The sequence below is a fragment of the Hyperoodon ampullatus genome, assembly GCF_949752795.1.
Source record: "Hyperoodon ampullatus genome assembly, chromosome: 2".
Lineage (NCBI taxonomy): Eukaryota > Metazoa > Chordata > Mammalia > Artiodactyla > Ziphiidae > Hyperoodon > Hyperoodon ampullatus.
In genome coordinates this window covers 109,322,664-109,334,924 of record NC_136915.1, presented here as the reverse complement: position 1 = coordinate 109,334,924, position 12,261 = coordinate 109,322,664, and positions in this window count along the sequence as shown.

Below are 12,261 nucleotides of genomic sequence, written 5' to 3'. Positions count from 1 at the left end.
CCTTCCTCCACTTTTTAATGCACTCCAACTTTGTGTCGTGTTGGTTCCACAGACGAGCACAATAAACTTTCTGCCTTCAATTGGGAAGGAACTCAGATGGTGGATGAGCCATATACACAAATACTTTTTCTATTCAAGTGGGAGAAAGTATTAGGGTTTCACTTTTGTTCTCCGAGGCTCAGAACGTCTCTAATCCATTTTATGTCCTGTGGCCAGAGTAGTCATCTAAAGCACAGACGGTGGCCTTCCTCGCTGACTCAGTTTGGCCTTCAAAAGAAAAACATGAGAGTAAAAAATGTAAAACTATCAGCAGTTCTTATACCATATTTGGTCTCACAACATGGTCTGGGGAGCTCCGCTCCTTTAAAAGGGAGGCTAATATAGCTCACAATATGGCTAATCAGTGGTTGTGGCACAGGGAGGAAGCCTGAGGGGCAGCTCTGTTCAGGTTTCAGACACTGACCCTTAACTGGAAGACTGTCCCTGTGGCTTGGGAGACTAGGTTTAATCATTCATTTAATATGGGTGATTGAAAATCTGTATCTGCTAACTTAATAAATAATTATTAAGTATCTATTAATATTATTAAGTTCTGTAAGAAAGGCTCTCTAGGACCACTCTGACTCCTGAGCATTGTTAGGTATGATATAATTAAGTCATTCTTTCATTCAGTGATTTATTGAGTATCTGTTAGATAGCAGGCAATCTGGTTTAAGGTTAAACGGAACAGAGTGGCTTCTGCCTTCCTGGACTTTTAGTGGCTAGAAGGGAAGATAGATATTATACAAGTGACTATAATAAAATGTGACACGTGTTAAGATGGGAGAAGTACAGGTACAGAGAGTGTAATGGAGGGAGGCCTAACTTAACACTGATGGGGCTAAGGAAGGTCTCTCTGAAGAAAGACTTGAAGGAGAGTGAAAGACAGCAAGCTCAGGGAGATAGGAGGAACTGCAAGAAATTTAGTATGGGTAGTATTTAGGGGGTGAGGGGGTAGGCAGGTAGAGCCAGACCTTGAGGGATTGGCCCAGACATATGGAAACAGACTTTAAAGAACCCGATTAGCTTCTGGGCCAGCATGACTGTGGAAACATCTGTACCCGTTCAAGCAACCTCTACTGCAGATGACACCTTGACCCTCGAAAGAGTGTCCATTCATTTCAGTGGCTTCCATTAATGTGGAAATGACTTCATCAGGCCATGCAGGCTGATGCCAGCCACCATCATGCTCTGAGGGGACCATGAGGTTCTGAGGGGGACTGTGAGATTCATAATTGGCCAAATGCAAAGGTTTGCCAATACCCAGAGCTGGTTGGGCTAGAGAAATGAGGTATTCTCATACACTAGTAGTGAGAGAAGAATTTGGTGCAAACTTTTTAGTGGGTAATTTCACAATAACTATCAAAACTCTCTTTTTATATACGAATACAAAACAAAAGCCCCTAGCAAGTCACTCAAAGATATTTGTGCAGGGATTGTAAATAGCAGCTTTTAAAAAAACGTATTTTTAATTCTTGATAATTGAGAAATTAAAACATATACACAAACAGATGCCAATGTACCCCTTATCCAACTTCAACAATTATCAACTCAAGGTCAATTATCAGCTCAAACCAATTATCAACTCAAGGCCATCCGTCCTGTGTCATTTTGAAGCAGATCCCAGGCACCATATTATTTAATCCATAAAAATTTCCTTATGTTTCTCTAAAAGATAATGACTGTAGTACCAAATCATGTCTAAAATAATTAACAATAGTTCCTTAATTTATCAAATATCTAGTTAGTGCTCAAATTTTTAATCTTAATCTACCTATCTAATCTAATCTATATGTTTTTAAAGTACTTTATCCGAATCTGAATCCAAATAAATCTACACACAGTGGTTGGTTGATGCCTTTTAACTCTAATGTATGTTTCCCATCCATCTCTTTATTTCTTGTAATTTCTTTGTTGAAGAAACTGGGTTGTTTTTCCTGTAGAGTTTTCTCAATTCAGATTTTGCCAATTACTTCCTGATGTAGTTTATCATGATCTTCTGTCTCTATATTTCCTGTAAATTAGTAGTTGGATCAGAGGCTTGATTAGATTTAGGTTTACTTTTCCACTCCCTGGCAAGACTACTTCATAGATAGTGCCATATATATATATATATACACACACACACACACACACATATATATATTTTTTCATATCAGGGGACATAATGGCTAATTGCTTCTCTTTTTGTGATAACAACACCTATTGATGCTTAACACTTAGATCCTTTAAATCACTAGGGGCTGCAAAATAATATTCTAGCACTTCTCTTTTATTAGCTAGAATTAAGAGAAAGCAGTATTATTTTTAATAATAAACACATAGAAACTACTTAGATATCTATTAGCAGGTGAAAAGAAAGTGGTAGGATCCCTTTTGGTATAAGTAAAAAAGGATATGTGTGTATGAATTGGTGTGTCTGCACTGGTAAGTAAGTAAAACATTTTTCTGGAATTTCATATATTAAAGCTAATAATAGTGGCTACTCATCAGGAGAGGAATTTGGTTAGTCCAGAAGGAGGCTTTTACTTTTTCCTTACATCTTTCAATATCATTTGAATGTTTGATTAATGTGCACTTAAAAACACTGCCAACAGAAGTAAGTTATTTGGGCAGTGTGGGATTATTGGCCATAAAAAAAGCCCAAGTGATGTGATAATAATTTTGGTGAAAATAATGTATTTCAGATACCTATCCCAGTGCCTGGCACACAGCAGATCCTTAACTTTTTTAGTTAATTGTAAAAAACAGTTTTTAAAATCTTCAATAATATAACCTAAACAGTAATAACAACAACAACAAACTCCAAAAGTCCTTGGGATTTATGAGCTGACCTACAGTTCTGGGGCTGGGACTCCACTAGTCCCAATCCTGTGAAAAAAACAATCACTTTAAATTGTGAACATCCACTTTAAAGAAGGTATTCTCTGAAGCGATTTTCCTGACTGGTCAACTTCACTGATGAGGCTTCGGCTACAGATTTGGTCCTCAGCCAGGCTAGGAGACTGGGTCACGGACCGAAACAAAATCAGGTGAAGACAATGCGTAGAACGTGCCTGGGAGAGTTGGTGTGGGTTACTGAGCAAGTCAGGAGCAGTATTTTGGGAGGATTATTCTGACCTTTAAATCTTTATGCTGACTAAGACTTGCAGGATAAATTGATGCTCCTGAATTTTACTCAAATTTTTTTCTAAAATTTGCAAATCACAAACAATCTGAGGATCTCTTACTGTATTTGCTGTATGCATTTAATAGAACCATTTCCCCTGTTCTTATTTATTATTCCTTTTTATGTTCATTATTTGCTCCCTTTCAGACAATCATTCTAATTTCGCTTCTTTGTGTTCCTGCAAAAAGTGTATTGCTTTCTATGCATTAAAAATTATCCTCGCATACTATATATTCCACTTATGTGGCATTCTCAAAATAGCAAAGCTACTGAGATGAACAGATTAGTGGTTTCCAGGGGGTGGGTGTGAGGTAGGAGGTGGTTGGGAGTGAATTGTGGAGTTCTTTTGAGGTAATTGAACAGGTCTGTATCTTGATTGTGGTGGTGGTTAGAAGAATTTATACATGGAATAAAATTGCACAGGATTACATGCACACACACACACACATATGAATGCAGTTTAAAGAAACTGTGAAAAGTAATTCAGGTCTGTAGACTAGTTAACGGTAATGTACCAATGTCATTATCCTGGTTTTGATATTGTACTACAACTCTAAATCATGTCACCCTTGGGGGAAGCTGAGTGAAGGGTACATGGGATTATACTATTTTTGCAACTTCCTGTGGATTTATTATTATTTCAAAACAAAATTTTTAAAAAGCTGCAGAACATACTTTACTACTAACTAAATAGATGCAAAGTTAAACTGGAATGGCATATGCTTTTTCTGTTCCTACTGCTTATATACTCTTCTTTGGTACCAGACAATGTTTTAAACACTTTACGTGTATTAAGTCATTTTATCCTCACAATAACCCTATAGGTAGGTAGTATTATTATTTCCATTCTACAGATGTAGAGATGGAACCACAGAGAGGTTAAGTAATGTGCCCACAGTCACACAGTCATATCAGCAAGAATCATATCCTATCAGCCAATTGACCAAGCCAAGATAAAAATTCAGTCTCCTTTTAGTCACTGTACTGCACCACTAATGTCAAAGAAGCAAGATGTTGATGCAGCATTTATAGCAGTTAACAATGTTAGAAATAATCAACAATTTAGGAATGCTGAAATAAGTTATATCAACTCTAAGGGAAAAAAAAATTAGTAGTTAGACTTAGTCTAACAAGCCCAGTTTATTGATTTGTTTTCAAGGAGGGAGAGCACACACCAAAAAAACTGTGAGGTGTCTCACCAACAAAAGAAAAACATGGAGTTATTGTAAGCTGTGGGGAAGGATAAACTATAGAGTTTTGATGGGCTTAAAGCAAAGCAGGGCTGTGTGAAAGGAGGGACATCAGAACTAGGCTTTCAAGTGCATTCAGGGTCCTGTTTCCTTGGAAACTACAAAGTATTGATGAAGGTGGAATGTTGTGTTTAGAAATCTCTTGTTTGTAGTTTTGTACCTGGGTTGAAAACCAAGGCTGCTTCTCTGTGTCAGAGTGATTTAGGTCCTCTGGGCAGGAGGGGGATATTTCATTCTTACTGATATGATTTCACACAGCAAAAGTTCTGATAATCTACGATTTTTAAGAGAACAAAGTTTCTCAGTGAATAAGAAAGCAGTGGTCCCTCAAAGAAGGGGATTCTGACTCTTTATAGCTACAGCATGTCCTTGGGACTTGTGTTTCCTGCTAATTTTTGACTAATTCTTTGACGTTCATCGCAGCCTGATGAATGGCAGAACAGATTTTTTACTTTCTCAGTCCTAGCAAATGTCTACTTTCTCAGAATGCATTAAGTGGTATTGTGTTTCATATTTTATTCTATTTTTTACTTTCCCCCTTTCTAACGATATGTTAGAAATTGGCCTTTCTCTCTCAACTCCCACAAAACCCTGCATCTCTCTTTTGCTATCCATGTTGTGATGTGAACATGCACTCTATTGACTGAAGTGCTGCATTGAACTCCAGGATGTGCAAACACCACATTTTATCCCCCACTCTCCCACTGACAGACATCCACATTTGCTCCAATTCCCCATCATCACAAACATGCTGTTATAAATAAACATCATTGTGCATTTCCCTTATGGACCTATGTAAGAATATCTTTTGGATAAGAACTCTCATTACTAGGGTCATTTATTCTTTATTGAATGAAATAGTACCAGGCTTCGCTCCAGAATGGTAGGCTCAGACTTCCAACACCAAGGCATCAGGACTCCCATGAGACCACTTCCAGGTTAATGCTTGGGTCATCCAACTTTCTAAGTTTGGCCAGACTATCTGGTGTAGAGTGATATCTCATCTTTACTTTCATCTTCATTTCTTTGATTATTAATGAGTTCAAGCATCTCTACATGAGTTTGATAGCTTCTGTGTTTGCTTTTCTGTATATTTCTTACTTATAGACCTTTCCCAACATTGTTTATGGGGTAAAACCTAGCCACTCCATGGTTTGGCATTTGAGGCCCCTAAAACTGGTCACTGATGTCCCCAGTATGAAGAGCTCATTTCTCATTACTGCCCTTTGTCCAGGCTACCTGTGGTCCAACAACAATTCTTCTTTGTTTTCACTTTCCCTTCTGCCTGGGTTACACCACCTTCCTTAGCTCCCAATCCAAACATATCTCAGATCCTAAATATTCCTGAGAACCCACCTCAAATATCACCTCCTACAGGAAGGGTTCCCTTGTTTGCTCAGCTGGAATTGACCTTTCCCTCTCAGCTCCCACAGAGCTCAACCTGACTCTCTTTATCATCCACTACAATAAGCCTTCCACTTTTGTTATTCATGTGGGCATCACCTCCCCATAAAGACAGGCATCAGGTTATGTGTGCAAGAACAGAAAGATTCAGAAGGCATGTTCAGAGAAATATTGACTTTAAAGAATAAGTACGATGATTTTTACTTTATTCTTTGTAGTTTCCTCTAGCCAGTGTTTTTCTAACTATAGGTTGTAACTCATTAGTGGGTTATGAAATCGGTTTACTTGATAGAGAGCACCTTTTTCTCCCTTTTTTTAAGAAGAAGAGAAGAGAAAATATCAGAGTATATCACAAATAGTAAGTATCATTTTGCAAAACCTGTTGCAATTTATATTCTTTTGTGAATGTGACTAGGAGGCCATGTAAAATGTGTTTCTAACTGGGGGTTGAGGTCAGGAGAGGTCTGTTCTACTGTACTGAAAGGGTCATAGAACATGCCATCCCAGAATATGCCACTTTGGCATATTGATCATTTTGAGCTGTAGGCACTTGAAAAACAGGAAATGCAGGGACAGACTTTCTTTGAACTCCCCTTATCTGCTAAAGGACAGATTCTCCAAAGGAACTTAATTGTCATAAATGCCCTCCCCAGAGAGTTTCACTGACCAGGGAACATTGACTCTTCACAGGATAGGAGACCAGAAGTCGAGACCACACTCAGACAAACTTTGTCACAAACTATCATACCTCCCATCTATTCTTCATTTCTCCTCAAAGTCATTTCTTCTCCCCTAATAGGCTTGTGTCCCCTGTCCCCTTTCCCTATTAAGAAAGATATTTAAGTCTGAATTCTAAGCCACCTCAGTGTGTTACTCATTTTTTTCCTGAGTATCTACCATGTATACATGAGGTATACATTGTTAGTAATCTTCTGTTTGCTTTTTTCTTGTTAATTTCTCTTTTTATTATGGGGGTCTCACCTAAAAATTCAAAAGGTCAGAGGGAAAATTAGTTTTCCTCCCCTACAGTACATGTATTGATGTTATTTGTATCTATTGTGTATATCACTTTTCCTTGAAACACTGACTCTAATACAAAAAAAAAAAAAAAGTAAAACACAAAACTTTGTTTTTCCCCCTGGCTTTAATGGAAGCAAACTCATGAATAATATTTTCAAAACCTATTTCTTTGCTTAGTTCATTTTCTTTCTCTTTTTTTTTGAATTCTTCCAATTCATCACACCCCCACCCCCACCCCCACTTTCCTCACTTTGGTGTCCATAAGTTTGTTCTCTACATCTGTGTCTCTATTTCTGCCCTGCAAACCGGTTCATCTGTACCATTTTTCTAGGCTCCACATATATGCGTTAATATACGATATTTGTTTTTCTCTTTCTGACTTACTTCACTCTGTATGACAGTCTCTAGGTCCATCCACCTCACTACAAATAACTCAATTTCATTCCTTTTTATGACTGAGTAATATTCCATTGTATATATGTGCCACACCTTCTTTATCCATTCATCTGTTGATGGACACTTAGGTTGCTTCCATGTCCTGGCTATTGTAAATAGAGCTGCAATGAACATTGGGGTGCATGTGTCTTTTTGAATTATGGTTTTCTCAGTGTATATGGCCCAGTAGTCAGATTGCTGGGTCATATGGTAATTCTATTTTTTAGTTTTTTAAGGAACCTCCATACTGTTCTCCATAGTGGCTGTATCAGTTTACATTCCCACCAACAGTGCAAGAGGGTTCCCTTTTCTCCACACCCTCTCCAGCATTTGTTTGTAGATTTTCTGATGATGCCCATTCTAACTGGTGTGAGGTGATACCTCATTGTAGTTTTGATTCGCATTTCTCTAATAATTAGTGATGTTGAGCAGTTTTTCATGTGCTTCTTGGCCATCTGTATGTCTTCTTTGGAGAAATGTCTATTTAAGTCTTCTGCCCATTTTTGGATTGGATTTTTTGTTCTTTTAATATTGAGCTGCGTGAGCTGTTTATATATTTTGGAGATGAATCCTTTGTCTATTGATTCATTTGCAAATATTTTCTCCCATTCTGAGGGTTGTATTTTTGTCTTCTTTATGGTTTCCTTTGCTGTGCAAAAGCTTTGAAGTTTCATTAGATCCCATTTGTTTATTTTTGTTTTTATTTCCATTCCTCTAGGAGGTGGATCAAAAAAGATCTTGCTGTGATTTATGTCAAAGAGTGTTCTTCCTATGTTTTCCTCTAAGAGTTTTATAGTGTCCAGTCTTACATTTAGGTCTCTAATCCATTTTGAGTTTATTTTTGTGTATGGTGTTAGGGAGTGTTCTAATTTCATTCCTTTACATGTAGCTGTCCAGTTTTCCCAGCACCACTTATTGAAGAGACTGTCTTTTCTCCATTGTATATCCTTGCCTCCTTTGTCATAGATTAGTTGACCATAGGTGTGTGGGTTTATCTTTGGGCTTTCTATCCTGTTCCATTGATCTATCTTTCTTTTTTTGTGCCAGTACTGTATTGTCTTGATTACTATAGCTTTGTAGTATAGTCTGAAGTCAGGGACTCTGATTCCTCCAGCTCCGTTTTTTTTCCCTCAAGGCTGCTTTGGCTATTCGGGGTCTATTGTGTCTCCACACAAATTTTAAGATTTTAAAACACAAAACTTAGGCTCAAATTCCATCCTGGCCACTTTTTAGCTTGGTGACCCACATACCCAGGTGTCTCATCTTCACCAGAAATTTTCTTAACTGTAAGACAGGAAAACAAACCTCTTCTTCCTTTCCTGGGTTCTTGTGGAATCAAATGAGAGGACATAAGTGAATGGCTTTTGTGATTCATAAGGCACTCAGGAACCCAAGTATTCTTAATGTCTGGGCCACAGTCTAGCAGAATCTCAAGATGTTAATCATCTAGAGATTAAATAATGTACCAATTGTTTCCTATGTATTAGTTTTTCTTTCCACAACATGATTGTAATGTTCCCAAAGGAAAGATTTAGGACTTGTATCAATTAGTGTTTATCATAATGTTAATTAAATTGACTAATAATTATTAATTTATTGCCATGTTGAAACCCTGCTCTAAGTCTTTTGCATTACTTGTATTTATCTCATTTTATCCCTATGGTAATCCTATGAGGTGTCTACATTTATTGTCACTATTTTACAGATATTGAAACTGAGACATTGAACTCCTATTCTAGCTCCATATCTTTTCTCTTCCAGCTTTTCCCAGACAAATGAATCCGGGAACATTCTACTATTGCCCAGACAGTTCAGGCTGTCTCATTATTACCAGAGGCATCTAACCAAGGGCCAAAGACATTTCCCTGCACTGCCCCTGAAGTCTGGACTTCCCCAAGTGGAGGTACAGCCTCTCCTCTAGGCTCCACACTCATGGGCACAGAGAGCATTAGTAAAAATGCAAAGATATTGCTCTTAAGTTTTAATACTCAGGTGCAAGTGACTGACAGATGGCCTTTTGGAGGTGGAGAGTTCATGGGCACCTAGACAGAGGGAAACCAGGGGAAGTCTGGGCCTGCTTCCAGAGGGCCCTAGGGGCTCAGGGCTCAGCATCCGTAGTGGTTTGAATAGTGTCCTCCCCCCAAATTCATGTCTACCCAGAAGCTCAGAATGTGATTTTATTTGGAAATATGGTCTTTGCAGATGTAACTAAGGGTCTTGAGATGAAATCATCCTGGATTGAGGGTGGGATAAGTGAAAGGAGAGGGAGAGTTGGACACAGAGATTCAGGGAAGACGGTCATGTGGAGACAAAGGCAGAAATTGGAGTGATGCTGCCAGAAGCCAAGGAACGCCAGGAGACACTGGAAGCTGAAAGAGGCAAGGAAGGATTCTCCCCTAGAAGCTCTGGAGAGAGCATGGCCCTGCTGATACTTTGATTTCAGACTACTGATCTCCAGAACTGTGAGAGAATAAATTTCTGTTGTTTTAAGCTAGCAAGTTTGTGGTAATTTGCTATAGCAGCCCTAAGGAAACGAACACAGCATCCTCGCAACAGTTTGGGTGTGAGCTGTCCTGAAGAGCAAGAAGAGTTTGCCACTGCCGCAGACCACAGCGGAGTCAATCTGGGTTCTTCCTTCCCTGGTATGGCCTCAGGGAGCCCTACAGACGTCCATGGCTGGGAGAGGTCAACCAGTGTCTAGAGGCCCTCAGTGCCGCTTGCGAAGATGGAGATGCCCTGAGGAACTCTGGGTTGAGCAGGTCAAGGGGCTCATGAAGGGGCCAGTCTGATAGCTTTGGAGTACCAAGTCTCCCATTCTTGAGGCATTTTCTTCTCTGCCATCTCCCTTCCCTCCCTCCCACCTTTCCTCCAAGTACACTGCATACTCTGCTTATCACACTCAAATCTCCCTTCCCACAAATAAAAAGAAACTAGTGTCTTTCATGAATACAGGATGGTGTATTAGTTTCCCATTCCTGCTTTAACACATTACCACAGATTTAATGGCTTAAAACAACACAAATGTATTCTCTTGTAGTTCTAGAGGTCAGAAGCCAAAAATGAATCTTAAGGGGCTAAAATCAAGCGCCAGAAAGACTGATTCCTTCAGGAGGCTCTGTGGGGGAGAATCCACTCCTTGTCTCTTCTAGCTTCTAGAGGTTGCTGGCATTTCTTGGCTCCTGGCCTCATCGCCCCATCCCTGATTCTGTCATTACATCACCTTCTCCCCACTGAGCCTCGTGCCTCCCTCTAATAAGATCTGTTGTGATTACATTTAGGGCCCACCCAGATAATCCAGGATAATCTCCCTGCCTCAAGTCCTTAATTTAATCACATTGGCAAAGTCCCTTTTGCCATATAAGGTAACATATTCAGAGATTCCAGGGATTAGGATGCAGGCATGCTAATGGGGGGCTGTTATTCAGTCTACCACAAATATGAACCCCTCCCTAAAGCACCTCCCTTCAAGCACTGATCCCATTAAGCAGGTCACTAGTGGCGAACTCTGCCCTCAGCAAAGGTCACCAGAAGCAGTTTAGTGGTTGGCTTTAGCCATCTGTGGGCAAGGGTTACAGCCCAGGGAAGCTACCTTCTGCACTTTTCTGGAGCCAACCTGCAGGAAATTCCTTCCAGACATGCTGTTGGCCTGCAAATTCCTGAGAGTTCCCTGAGAGCTGGGAGGGGCCTGGATACTGGGTCCTCTTGAGTGAGGATTCAGAAGCCAGGGTTTCTGGGTAAGCAGGAGGAAGAGAGTCCACTGAAGCAATGAGGCCCTCAACCCTGTGTTCAATCAGGCACCTCCTGTCATTTCCCTTCCCAGCTTCCAGTATGTGCCCTTTACTTGGTGTTTTCTGCTTAATATGAACTTTGGAGTCCCAGCACTTTGGTCAGAATCCCTGGCCCTGGCACTCACTAGCTGTGAGAGCTTGAGCAAAATACTCAAAGCTTCCCAGTCTAAAATGAGGATGATAGACCATCTACTTGCCTTGCAGGGTTGTCATGGTGATTAAAAGAGATACAAAATATAAAGCATAGTCGGAAGAGACTGAGCTTAATGCATAAGTGGTTGTTATTTCTGAACTTCAGTGTACAATATGTCCCTATGATGATCACAGTTGCCCCTTGGGACACTTTCTCCTGGTGGTCCTCTTCTCTTTCCAGCTCTCCTTCTGCCTCTTGGTGTTCTCTTCATCTACCAGCCCCATCACTGGTCCTGCTTGCCCAGGATGCCTGCCTCAGTCCTCTTCTCTTCTCCTTGACCCCTGGGTAGATCTCATCTCATTCCTTGCCTTCTGTTACCCTTATCTATCTGCTAAGGGCTTCCCCCAAAGTAGCTCCAGCTGAGCCCCTTTGCTGTTTAAATTAATATTCCTAACTCTTAGTGAATGTATCCTAGATGGATAACAGGAATCTCAACTTCAATGTTGGAAGGGGCTTTATGTAGCTTCTTTGTTCCAAAAGCAATTTCTTCTCCTTAAATTCTCCACCTTAGTGAAAACTACCATTATCTCCTAGCTTCTCAAGCCAAGGAGAGGCTCCTTCCTCTCTTCCATTCTCCAAATACCTAAATCTTACCAAATTTACTTTCTACAATTCCCTCAAGTCCATCACTGTATCTCTGTCCACTCCTAGCCACTGCCTTAACTGAGGCCACCAACAGCTCTGATTAAAGGACACAAAGTCCAATAAACAATCCAGTTCCATGGCCAACTTTTTCTGGAAACAGGCTGGACATGATGAAACTTTTAAAAAGAATGTGAATTTCTTTTTGCTTGATTTTCTTTTTTGTAATCTGAAAGTGGAAGATTACTTAAGTACCTAAAATAATTAAATTTTGATATTGACATTAAAAAAATTGGGTACTACTTCACACTAGGTTTTCAAACCAATGAAGACATTCCAGAAGTTTCCTATTAGGCCTAGGAAGTTTGACCTTCACAGAAC